This window comes from Hyaena hyaena, unplaced genomic scaffold, assembly GCF_003009895.1.
Source record: "Hyaena hyaena isolate Hyena2069 unplaced genomic scaffold, ASM300989v1 scaffold_95, whole genome shotgun sequence".
Classification (NCBI taxonomy): domain Eukaryota; kingdom Metazoa; phylum Chordata; class Mammalia; order Carnivora; family Hyaenidae; genus Hyaena; species Hyaena hyaena.
Window position 1 is genome coordinate 1,598,048 of NW_024080727.1, and position 12,297 is coordinate 1,610,344.

At 40.7% G+C, this 12,297-nt stretch overlaps 1 protein-coding gene across 1 annotated transcript in view; it reads left to right on the forward strand.

Annotated features, from left to right (window-relative positions):
* Positions 1 to 3,018: 3,018 nt before the first annotated feature.
* The window catches only part of CERS3 (ceramide synthase 3), a 111,774-nt gene continuing 102,495 nt past the window's right edge, over positions 3,019 to 12,297 (forward strand). Inside the window, exons 1-2 of the mRNA XM_039235039.1 lie at positions 3,019 to 3,135; positions 11,043 to 11,147. The gene's annotated coding sequence lies outside the window, so the exon portion shown is untranslated. The remainder of the gene's footprint in view (positions 3,136 to 11,042; positions 11,148 to 12,297) is intronic.

Sequence of the window (12,297 nt, forward strand, 5' to 3'; positions counted from 1 at the left end):
AGTTTTCCCATGAACCTATTTAAAGAATACAGTTTGGTAGCATTTTGACTTAACACATCTGTCTATCAGAAAAAAAAACCTTTGCATTTGGAAAGTCTGTGAAAATGATAAGATGAAACATTACAAGGAAATAGTGTTTCTGTTCCTAAAAGCCCAGAAAATTGGACTGGTTAGGTTAAGACCAGTATGGCCCAAACTGTACTCCTTAAGTTTCTTGGAAGCGTTTCTCTCCTTCGAGGTAAAAGCAGGTCACTTCTATCAAACTTCCATTTCCTTCTCTAGAAAATTGGGCTCAGAACTGGTTTGCAATGTGACATGCAATTTAAATATCAGAAGTTGCCCCACATCCCTTTCATCTATGTCTATATCCCGTGCACCCTCTGCTCCTGGCTAGCAGAGATTTGGACACAATTTCTAGTTCTGTGCTTTCCTGCTGCGGCCCAGAGCCCATTTTCCTGTGTCCTGCTTAATGCTATGTTTTTCTTGCAAGTTCCTATGTGGCCCTTCAGAATCCTGACTGGGTTTACCTGGGGTCTTCATGGCTCTTATCTTATCCCCCTCTCCTATTTTGCTCTTTGAAATATACCCTATTTTGCTCTTTGAAATATACCCAGTAGGTGTTTTACACACGTACTTGCTTCAGTACCGATGAGTAACAAGCTTGCTCTGCGTGTAAAAAACCCATCCATTTTGGAATGCAGCCCCTGGCTGCTCCCCATGAAACCTTGCCCACTAATACCAGGCTTAACTGACCACGTTTAATTGTCAGAGGTGTGAGATTCACTTTTAAAAAGTGAATCATTAAGATTTAATAAACAACATCTGTTTATGAGGATTTTGAAATGTACAACAGATTTAATGTTTTAACTGGCTTCTCAACTTTTCTCATAAAATGAGACAGTTAAGTGTTACCCGGGGAAGTGACTCCCACACACGCCTCTTGCTCCATCATGCTTCTTGGGGTTCTCTCTCTTCTGTTAGCAGCGAACTGATGCATTTATCATGAGGCCCAAGGGAGGAAGGGAAAAGGAAAGGCATTACCTCAGGAGTCTTTGAAAGAACCATACTTGTATTTATTTGTCTTCCTCAGAGGAGTCATGCAAAGACACACTAGGCTTATGTATACGTACACGGCTCCTCCCAAGTCACAACTCACAAACATCAGAATCCCCCACTTCAGTCCCTCTGGAGGCAACCCGTTGCATAGATTGTGCAAAGGGCTAGATTTTACCTTTGTTCCTGAAGGAAGAAGGGACTACACCTTGACAGCGATTCAGTACAGCGTATGATAATGGGATTCTTTGGATTATGGAGGAGATAGTGAGCTACAGCACTTGCAACCAGGAACCAGGCTGTCACCCATGCTAAGAAAGCTTCTAGGGAGAAGGTAGCTGGTAGAACAGAAGGGAAGAGAGGCAGGATAAAGAAAGTTAAATTAGGAACATGAGCTTAGTGGCAGTTGGAGAATGATGGACTAGAAAGGGACAGTAGTCTGAGGTCAGGAAGAACTGGCAATTCTACCGAGTCACCTAGCAAGACGTGACCAGGATCTGAACCACAACCTGCTGCACTTAGTGACCACTCTGCTGGGAGCTCAGCCCCCCTGCCAGGTGAGCTTTAAAATTCCTGAATCCTGTAATAACCCAAAGAAAGTCTGGGAAGAGGGGCGCCTGGGTGACTCAGTTGGTTGAGTGTTTGACTTCAGCTCAGGTCATGATCTCACAGTTTGTGGTTCGAGCCCCACTTCAGGCTCTGTGTTGACAGCTCAGAGCCTGGAGCCTGCTTCAGGTTCTGTGTCTCCCTCTCTCTCTGCCCCTCCCCCATTTGTGCGTGTTCTCTCTCTCTCTCTAAAAGAAATAAACATCAAAAATTTTTTCTTAGAAAAGTCTGGGAAGAGAAAAACAGGGCAGGAAGAATTCACTGAATGAGGGTCCAGTGAAAGGGCCTTTACCAATCCTCCATCTCTGAACTGAATTTCATTACTGAAACTCGAGAAACTGTGGAGTCTAAAACTGGCCTTTCCCCTTCTCTGTCTCTAGTTAATTTTTAATTTGCTGTCATTGATTAGTTGACAGGAGAGGAAAGGTGTCTCTCAGCAGCTGAAGTCAGCCAATGGGAAGGACCTTGAATCAGGCCCTCAGAGTAGGCGGCGTTCCCCACACCACCCAGGAGGTGAGGTTTGGCTAGAAGGGGGTACAAGTACCAACTTGTGGAGCTTCCTTACTCGTCATAGCACCTTTAAATAATCCACGCCCAGAATTGTTTCATCTTCAGGCAAGAGAAAGTGAAAACGGCCCCAAAAGGTCTAACATCTCAAATAAACACCGTACATGTAGGCACACTTGACTTTGAAATTGGAGCGCCTCAAGCAGACAGACAGCCTTTGTATCCTGCTACTAACAGGTTTGTCTTTCATTATTTCATTTTATTCATTTACACGAATAAAAACAAAGTGAATTACCTCTGACTTTCTGAAAGGAAGGGTGGCCAGACTTTTATTTTTTGGTTATTACGTGGTTCTAAAAAAGTGATATTTTCCCCCGAGTTGCGAGGAAACAGGCAGAGAAGTAGTTGCCTTTCTGTGGATGGATGGCATGCTGGTGGTGGTTGTGGTGGAGATTTAGTTAGCCCAAAGCTCCCAGACTTCTAGAAAGTGATATAGCTGCTGTCAGACGCACTTGGGGAATAGTGTAGGGTTGTCAACACTGTTTCAGCCTTCTCTCGGTCACATAAACCCCTTCCTTTTCACGCAAACAGCAAGACCATCTCGTTCAGTAGTTGGCCAATGACAGTGAGCACCAAAACCAACAACAATGAGGCAATCCTGCATTTGTCATCCCATGTCTGACTGAGTTCCAGTCCTCTCCTCTCCCAAGTGGTGAAACAGGAAGCATCCTCCCGTCAGGAAGAAGCTGAAGGTGCCATCCAGTAGCTCTGTCTCACGTCACTGATCGCCCTCAGTCAGAAATCTTGACTTGCAACTTTAGAGGGTGGGTCCCTGAAAGAATTTCAGAGCTTACACAGAGATGGGGTGTGTTGCTCTCTGATGAGAACGAAGCTGACTGGAACGCTGGAAATCTGCCTCTGTTCCTCACCGGCAAGGGGCAGCTTTTGTGGGCCGAGGTTTCAGAAAAGGTAGGCACCATTTTGCTGATGCTGTAGCCATTTGAGAACTTTCAAACCGCGTTGGCCTTGACTGTGTGTGTGTGTGTGTGTGAGAGAGAGAGACAGAGAGAGAGAGGGAGAGAGGGAGAGAGAGAGAGATGATCAAAATGCTCATTTTTGGCCCGGCGATTTGAAGCCCATTGCTTGATCAGTTTTACTTCAGAAATATTCAGTAATGGAGAGCAAATGTTGAGTCCAGACTCCTCCTCATGACCTGTATCACTTGCTCTCTGGCAAGTGTAAACAGATTCATTGTAAGGATAGGAAGAATCATTCAGGGAGTGGAATCACATGAGGCTGAGCCCTCAGTCAGCACAGCTTGGGGTACTCGGAAGGAGAAATGGAAAGGGTGACCACGGACCTCCAGGTGACATGGCCAAAGCCATCTCAGACCATTTTGGCATGTTGTAAGTTGAACAAGGCAGGATTTGCTCACCTCACAGCAGCAAACTTCTCTAAGCTAATGCTGTCTTGGACAAGACAGACTCCATGCCGTGTGTGCCCAGAGGGCATTAGCTGATCAGTTCCAAAACTGCCAGCCTTGGTTAGAGAAACATAATAAAATTTTCCTTTTTTCTAACTCAAGTACATGTTTAGTGAGGATATTCTTTTTTTTCTTTTAGAATTCTGTGAAATTTTTCCTTAACGTTTATTTATTTTTGAGACAAAGAGAGACAGAGCATGAGCTGGGGAGGGTCAGAGAGACAGGGAGACACAGAATCTGAAACAGGCTCTGAGCTGTCAGCACAGAGCCCGACACGGGGCTCGAACCCACAACCGTGAGATCACGACCTGAGCCGAAGTCAGCTGCTTAACCGACTGAGTCACCCAGGCACCCCATAGTGAGGATATTCTTTTAAACATTTTTGTTTCCTGAAAAGCCTTACACAGAGCATGGGAAAGAAACCTTTGGGACTCACCAGATGGTGAATATTAATTTATGTGTTAATCTGCAATATTCAAGTGCCTTCTCAATCACAAGTGAGGGTTCTGACTTTAAACAGCACCTTTTCATGCCTTTTCCCCTATATGCTTTTTTTTCTTAAGGGGTTGCCACTTAAAAATTTCATCAGATTTTGCTGGTCAAAGGGGCAAATTCTTTAAGGGGGGAAAATAGACAATAGTTACATAATCTTCCCTTTAAAAATACTTCTGCTTATTCCAAAAGCAATCAAATTAATTGACGTACTTTGGAGATAATTCTGGGTCAGTAAACCTACTTAATTCTGGGTTAGTAAGAGTGCCTGTGTGGCTCAGTCAGTTGAGCAGCTGACTTCGACTCAGGTCATGATCTCAGTCCGTGGGTTCAAACCCCGCATCGTGCTCTGTGCTGACAGCTCAGAGCCTGGAGCCTGCTTCAGAGCCTGTGTCTCCCTCTCTCTCTGTTCCTCCCCCGCTCATGCTGTCTTTCTCAAAAATGAATAAACTTTAAAAAAAAATTCTGGGTTAGTAATAAACTACATTTATTGAATCCTTGCTGTGCATAAATGTATTGCTCATTTAATTCAGTGAGATAGAACTCATGTTCTGCAGTTTTCCAATGAGGACATTTCAGCTTAGTGAGAGGTATAGTAGCAGAGCAGGGAAGTGAGAAAGCCCAAACTCTGTTGCTTACAGAAATATGTGGTTGGAGCCTTCTCTATTCCTATCCTGTTCCGTCAGCCCATGGAGGGGTTACTGAAGCCATGATAATATGTAAATGTGCTAACCTGGTTATCTGATAGCAAAAGACCTATACTTTGTTTCTGCTGGGAAAAAGAACATGGGCTAGAAAGGCAGACAGATCTAGATTTGAATCCCTGCTTTATGCTTACTATGGATGTGACCTAGGCAAGCCTGTGAAATCCTTCAAACCTCAGTTTCCTTATTTATATGATAATTATTATAATGTCCATTCCACAAGGTTATTTGTTATAAGAGGTAGAAAGATGAGGTATGCAAAGTGCCTTTTACGCGACTGACAATGATAGGCCTTCAATAAATAGTATTCCTTTCTGCAGTTATTTGCTGATGTTTACAGCATGCTGGATCTTGCTCTGGGCTCAGGGGTATTGGCAGTGACCAACAGAGACAAGACTCTGCCCTCACGGAGCTGACTGGTGGTGTTTACATTGTGTCACTGACTTTCTTTGAAAATTGGATGGTGGTTATGGAGATCTTCCACGATGGAGTTGGTCTGGCTTTGACACAGCCTATGAGGCATAATAGTAAACATCCTGTGCTAAGAGTCCCCCGCAGCATAGTAAAATCAGGCAAAAAGCAAAAGCATCTGATACCTCTTTTGCAAGTTTGGGTTTGTTGTGCTAATCATTGCAGAGTTAAAGGAAAAATATATTTTTATGCACACCTTCACACACACACACACACACGCACACGCACACGCACACAATTCATCTAAGTTTTCTTAGGCCCCCAAGACATTGCCCACAGGCTGTGCATGGGAGGAGGGTCTGGCTCCAAGGTCTCATAAAACACAGAGTGTAGTGTGGAACCATTCATTTCCCTTGGGCTCCAGTCCATCCGTACAATAGCGTTGGGCTTTCTAAGGCCTCCCCAATGTGAATTTAGGGATGTAGTCCAAAGACTAAACTGGAGATAATATACCTTTATAAAGATGAATTTGAACAAGAGTGTTTGACTTATTTACTGGCTAAATGCCTATAGTCACGTTCACCAAATGGGCTAGTTGGCATCAAGAGTAATGTTTTGGCAATCTCTCCCTACAGAGAGATAGAGGAACACGGGGGAGCTCCCTTTGGAGTCAAATGCAGGTCTCCCTTCTCTTAGAAACACCTGCACAACAGGGGCGCCTGGGTGGCTTAGTCGGTTGAGCGTCCGACTTTCGCTTAGGTCATGATCTCGCGGTTCGTGGGTTCGGGCCCTGCGTCGGGCTCTGTGCTGACTGCCAGCTCAGAGCCTGGAGCCTGTTTCAGTCTGTGACTCCCTCTCTCTCTGACCCTCCCCTGCTCATGCTGTCTCTCTCTCTCTCTCTGTCTCCTAGAAATAAAAAAAAAAAAAAAAAAGAGTCCTCAAAAAAAAAAAAAAAAGAAACACCTGCACAACAAATACACTAACTTGATTGGTCCTACACAGCCCAAGTTTGTTGTTTTGTTTATTTGGTAGATGCAGAATGATTGAAGAAATGTTTTGTGACAGACCTAGACAGTCCAGACCATTGTCACTATGAAAGAAGACATTCTAAAGTAGTAAGACTTATTTTTATTTTCCTAAGTCCTATGCAGCCATCCATCTCTTCATTTTATGGGTCATATTATATACATTGCCTTAAGATGGCATCTTACAGTGGGTTTTTTTTAATGATGAAAACAGAAACCAAGCTAAAAACCTAATTAAAATAAATTAAGACTTAGGTAAAAGCCCTAAAATGGCAAGTAAATGGAGATATTAAGAATTTTTGACCTTGTACAACACTGTGACAGCCAAAATTCTTCACAGGATTTTCTGTTGATGGAAGACAGATGTTTGCTTATAAGTAGACATTAGTAATCACTGTGTTTTAAAGACAGTTATTTTCAAATTTCATTATTATTATACCTTAAAGTCTGAGAAAGCCCACCAACAAATAGATGGTGGCTCTAAAGAGAAGGGGATTTAACTTAGGTGACCTTGACACAAACTTCACCTTTCCTAAGTATGAGAATTTAAAAGTTCCTAAGCTGTGAGTGTCTATATTCCTCTCAATTGTAAATAAATGTAAAGTCAAAGGGGTTTGATTCATTTTAATAACCATTTATTTTCATTTTTTTCTCTTTTTTTATTTTCTTTTTGCCATCCTGGTCACTAAATTTTGTGAAGAGGGTTCATACTGCATTCTTAAGGAGAGTAAACTGAAATGACCAGAGGCCTAACATATAGCTGGTATTTGGTTTATGGAGGTTTCAATTCAGTGGAAAACATCCTTTTTATTTATCTTTAGGAAATAGCAAGAAATGGAGATATTTAATGAAAATCTCCAAATCTCTCTGTTTAAGATTGGCACACACGTGCGCACGCACACACACACATACACACACACACACACACACCACAGTTTCTCTCTTGCACACATACGTTCACATGCAGGTGCATAATATAAAAATAAAACCAAAAGATACATACATATTGTGTGTTTGTGCAACCATGGATTACTTCCCCTCCTGTCATAGATGGTTCTCCCATCTCTGTAGCTGGGCCTTCTGAAACATGTGACATGTGGTCACTATGACTGGAGAAGTGAGAAATGAAAACAGGTCTCCAGCTTCTTAATTTTCTTGAGGTCTAATTGATATAGAACACGGTAGTAGTTTCAGGCATATGGCATAATAATTCAACATTTGTATCTCTTGTGAAATGACCACCAAATATATCCTTCCTTTCTCTTTTAATGGGAAACTTGTGAAATTCACAGCTAAGGCATGTATTTAGGTTATATGAAGAGATAAAATATTACATTAAGGGGCTTGAAAAGATTTTTATTTACTATATCCATATTCTAAAATGAAGTATTTAGGGAAAATCATATGCCACAATCTGTTTGTTCTCTACAGAGTACTTGTATGCAAGAACAAAGCCTTTTTCTCTTATTTTGATTCCTTTGCCAGACATATTTTAGTGGATGGTCAATAAATAGTTCTTGATTAGATTGATCCTGACACAAGCTGAACAATAAAATAATCCTTTCAAGATTCAAGCAAAAATTCTATGAGCATTTTCTTCAATAACAAAGGTTTCTTAACATCATTTAATAGCTAAATTGGCTTCAATTTTTTCCCCTCAAATTTTGTTTTCTTGTTTGACATCCAATTAAAACTTGAAAACCATAAAATATGCTAATGCTGAACAAATCTCAAATTGTGCAGATTAGCAATTTTCATTTGTAATGTTCACATCACGGACTCATTATCTTATTCCACTTTGGGTCAAAGTTGCAGGGTTTTATAATGAGCTCCTCCCTTTCTCTGATTTGTTTCTAATGGAAATCTGCTTTGTGTAGAATTCTGGTCTATAACCAATGGTATAAGAGTAAAACTTCAGAGCATTTCTACATGATGACTACAAGATAACATGCAAGCTGGATTTTCCCAAGTTATTGCTTCACAGATTACATTATTGTAGTGGATTTCAAACCTTTTTTTTTTTTTTTTGGACCATCACTGATGGTAAGAAATGCTTTTAGATCTCAATTTAAACACACACACACACACACACACACACACACACACTAACTGAAATAAAAATTTCACAAAACAATACTTGGTACATATTGATGTTTTCTCTTCTATTCCATTCCATTCCACTCTATGAAATTTCTGGTCATAGCTGCTAATAAATTTTGTGACCTACTTATAGTGATTCGCAAAACTGTGGAATATAAGAATCAACTAGGGAACTTAAAAAAATGAAAAAAACTAAAGCCAAAGGCACAGTAGACTGATGAAATCTACTAGAGATTCTAGAAGTAAGCCTCCATTCTTTGGACCCTTGATTTATGATAATGTTGATACTATGCAGAAGAGATAGTTGTTTGAATATACAGATAGGGGAAAAAACCTAGAATCCTGATTCTAGCCTCAAAATTTATACACATCTGAGTGTTAATTTAGATGTGGCAGGTAAAACTATAATTTCTAGATCTGTGTTATTCTGGTATGATAGCTGCTAGCCACTTATTGCTGTTGAGTCCCTGAAACATGGCTCATCCAATAGAGATAGGTTCTAAGTGCAAAATGCACATCAGATTTCAAAAATTTACTGTAGATAAAAAATTTATGATGTCTTATTAATAATTTTTATATTGTTTATATGTTGAAATGATAGTATTTGGGATATATTGGGTTAAATAAAATACAATATTACAATTAATTTCACTTTTTTTCTTATTTTCTTAAATGTGACTAGGAGAAAACTTTAAATTACATATTTGGCTCCCACTATTTTTCTATTGGACAGCATCATTCTCGATGACAAAATAGAATATATTAATGACCTCGGGATAGGCAGTAATTTTTTTAAACAAGACACAAAAAGTACTAGCACAACAAAAAAAGATCTATAAATTGGACTCTCCTAAAACTAATAACTTCTTTCTATCAAAGCTTACCATTAAAAGAGTAGAAGACAAGCTGCACAGGGGAAGGAGATGTTTGCCATACATATAAACAATACAGAGTCAAGTTCAGAATCAATAAACAAGTCCATTAAAAAAGGTAAACTAAAACAATAGAAAATAGGGCAAGAGGTAGTTTTAATGTTTATTTTTGAGAGAGACAGAGAGAGTGAGAGAGAGGGCAGGAGAGGGATAGAGAGAGAGACAAAGATAGAATCCCAAACAGGCTCTGCGCAGTCAGCGCAGAGCCCAACGTGGGGCTCAGACTCACGAACCATGAGATCATGACCTGAGCCAAAATCAGGAGTCAGATGTTTAACCAACTGAGCCAACCAGGGGTACCTGAGCAAGAGATTTGAACAGGTACTTTACAAAAGAGCATATCCAAATGGCCAAGAAACATGAAACATGCTTAAAAGTACAGAAAAGGGTACTTCACCTTATTAACCATTAGGGGAATGCAAATTAAAACCACAGTAAAGTACCACTACACACCCACCAGAGAGGCTCAAATTTAAAAGACAGACAACAGAGGTGTTGGTGAGAATGTGGGGCAGCTAGAACTCTCATACACACATGTGGGAGTATAAATTGGCACAACAGCTTTCAAAAACTATGTAATGATATGCCCTACAGAAATGCATATATGTTTACCAAAGGTATGTTTGAGAATGTTCACAAATAGTAGCATTATTCATTACAGCCCCTGAAACAACCCACATTTCCTTCAACAGGAGAATAAAAAAAAATAGATTGTGATATAGTCATATCATGGAATACTAAACACCAGTGAAAATGAGTCAATCACTGTTACATGCATCAGCCTGGATGTATCTTGGTCATAAATGTTGAGGGAGACTCTAGATGCAGAAGAATGCATTCAGTGGGATTCTGTTCATGTAAGTTCAAGAATAGGCAACATTAATCCATGCTATTAGAAGTTAGGCTAGGATAGTTGGGGAGAGTGGGGTCGTGACTGGGAAGGGACACAAATGAGGGGTCTGGGATGCTGGTAACATCCTGTTTCTTGGTCTGGCTGCTGGTTCTAACACAGGTGTGTTTACTTTTGTGATTTGTTACTTTACCACCAGTACACTGTGGTTTAATAAATCTGTTTGTTGAGCAACAATAACAATAATCCGGATGACATGATGGCACCTTCAGAGATCCTGATTTATGTGCTCTGACTAAGGGGAGTGCATGACTTAAAAATATGTTCCAGATAATTCCCATAGAGAGCCATAGTTGAGAGCCAGTATGCTAATGGGTCAAAACTGGCTCTTTCAAAAACCATGCGCTGATACAACTATAATCATTAAACAAGGCTGTGCTAGGCCATATTATCTTTACTTAGCCTGCACTGACATTGAAGACATAATTCACATTGATAAATCTTAGAGACGTAAGGAATCACAAAGTTAAATGCCTTAGAAAGCCAGGCAGGTAACTGAAATAAGCAGTGGGCCTGGTGATTAAGCTTGTGCCTCCCTTAAGGCCTGCAGCTCCTGTGATTATTTCCAGATCTTCTGGTCTTTTCAAATGAAGCTGGAGATCTGGAGTTTTATGTGAAAATTCCTAAATTTGAAACGTTGGCTCAAATTGTTTTAAAGCACTATGGAGGTCAAACAAAACTGATTGGGAGGTCCAATTCGGCCTATACCAATATCTGCCACTGGTTTGTAATTCTGACTTAAAGTGTTAGAGCTAGAAGCAAACTTATGGGTATAATTGTATAGACTGTTAATTATATTTCCCTTTTCTGCTTCTGCAGGGATGCTGTGAAAGTGAAGGTGAAGCTTTTATATATATATACAAACACACGCATACACACATAGGACGTGAATTCCTTCGCAGAAAGCTCTCATATATACTCAAGGTAATTACTGTTCATTTTATTTTTACATTTGATGTTTAATTTATTTTCCGTCTTGTTTTATTTTATCTCTGCTGTGTTTTCTTAGCTGTGATCTTGAAAAACTACATCTGTGACCCAAAGCTTTATTATTATATGATATTGCTTTATGTGTTCTGGGAAGGAGAGATGTCTGGGCAAGGCAAGTGCCATGTTCTTCTCTATGAAATACTGTAGATCCATATTCTGTTCTCTTTGAGAGGAGAGAGGTGGAAAGTTTCCTTTGACAGTACCAGGCAGTGAAGGGCTCCACAAGCTTAGAAGGATGTGCCGTCTGTGCTCTGCTCTGGCCCCCACCCTCTCCTTCCCATTTCCCCAAGCCCCCCTTCTAATCGGAAGGAAGGGTTAGCTCTGTCTTTCCTGCACTTTCCAGCTTCCAGTCTCTCCCCTGTGAGAGAAGGACTTTCAAAAGCACATTTCTTCAAAGTCATCTCAAGTGACAATCAGAACTGATGATTCGTATGGGGAAGAGTTATTCACAGGGCAGGTTCCCAGATATTGACTGGAAGAAAGGTAAAGCCAAGAGAAATAGTCTTTTCACCCTCTGAGTTTAACTCTGACTCTGGGTCACACTGAGCAAGTCACTTTATCCCCGTAACCTTCACTTTGCATCTGTAAATTGAGGGCATTAGTAACTGTTGTTTTCTGTGGATACAACAAGTGGAATGCTGAGGTTCAAGGAACTTTTGCAAATTGTGATGTGTGTTATGGTCGTTATAATTGTGATTATCTCACTGACCTTTTTTTTTTAATGTTTATTCATTTTTGAGAGAGAGAAAGAAAGGAGGGGCAGAGAGAGAGAAGGGAACAGAGGATCCCAAGCAGTCTCTGAGCTGACAGCATGGAGCTTGATGCAAGGCTCGATCTCAAGTGGCAAGATCATGACCTGAGCTGAAGTTGGACCCTCAGCCAACTGAGCCCTCCAGGTGCCCCTCATTGAACTTCTGTAACGGTCCATGAAAAGATAATGGTGCTATTCCCAGTTTATAGGTGCAAAAGCAGATATCAGAGCCACTGGGCATCTAAATCATATCTCTCACCCTGTCGCCTGAGCCCACAGACCTCAGCTGCAGGGACCTTCACCCCACATCCCACCTAACCAATTCCCAGTAGG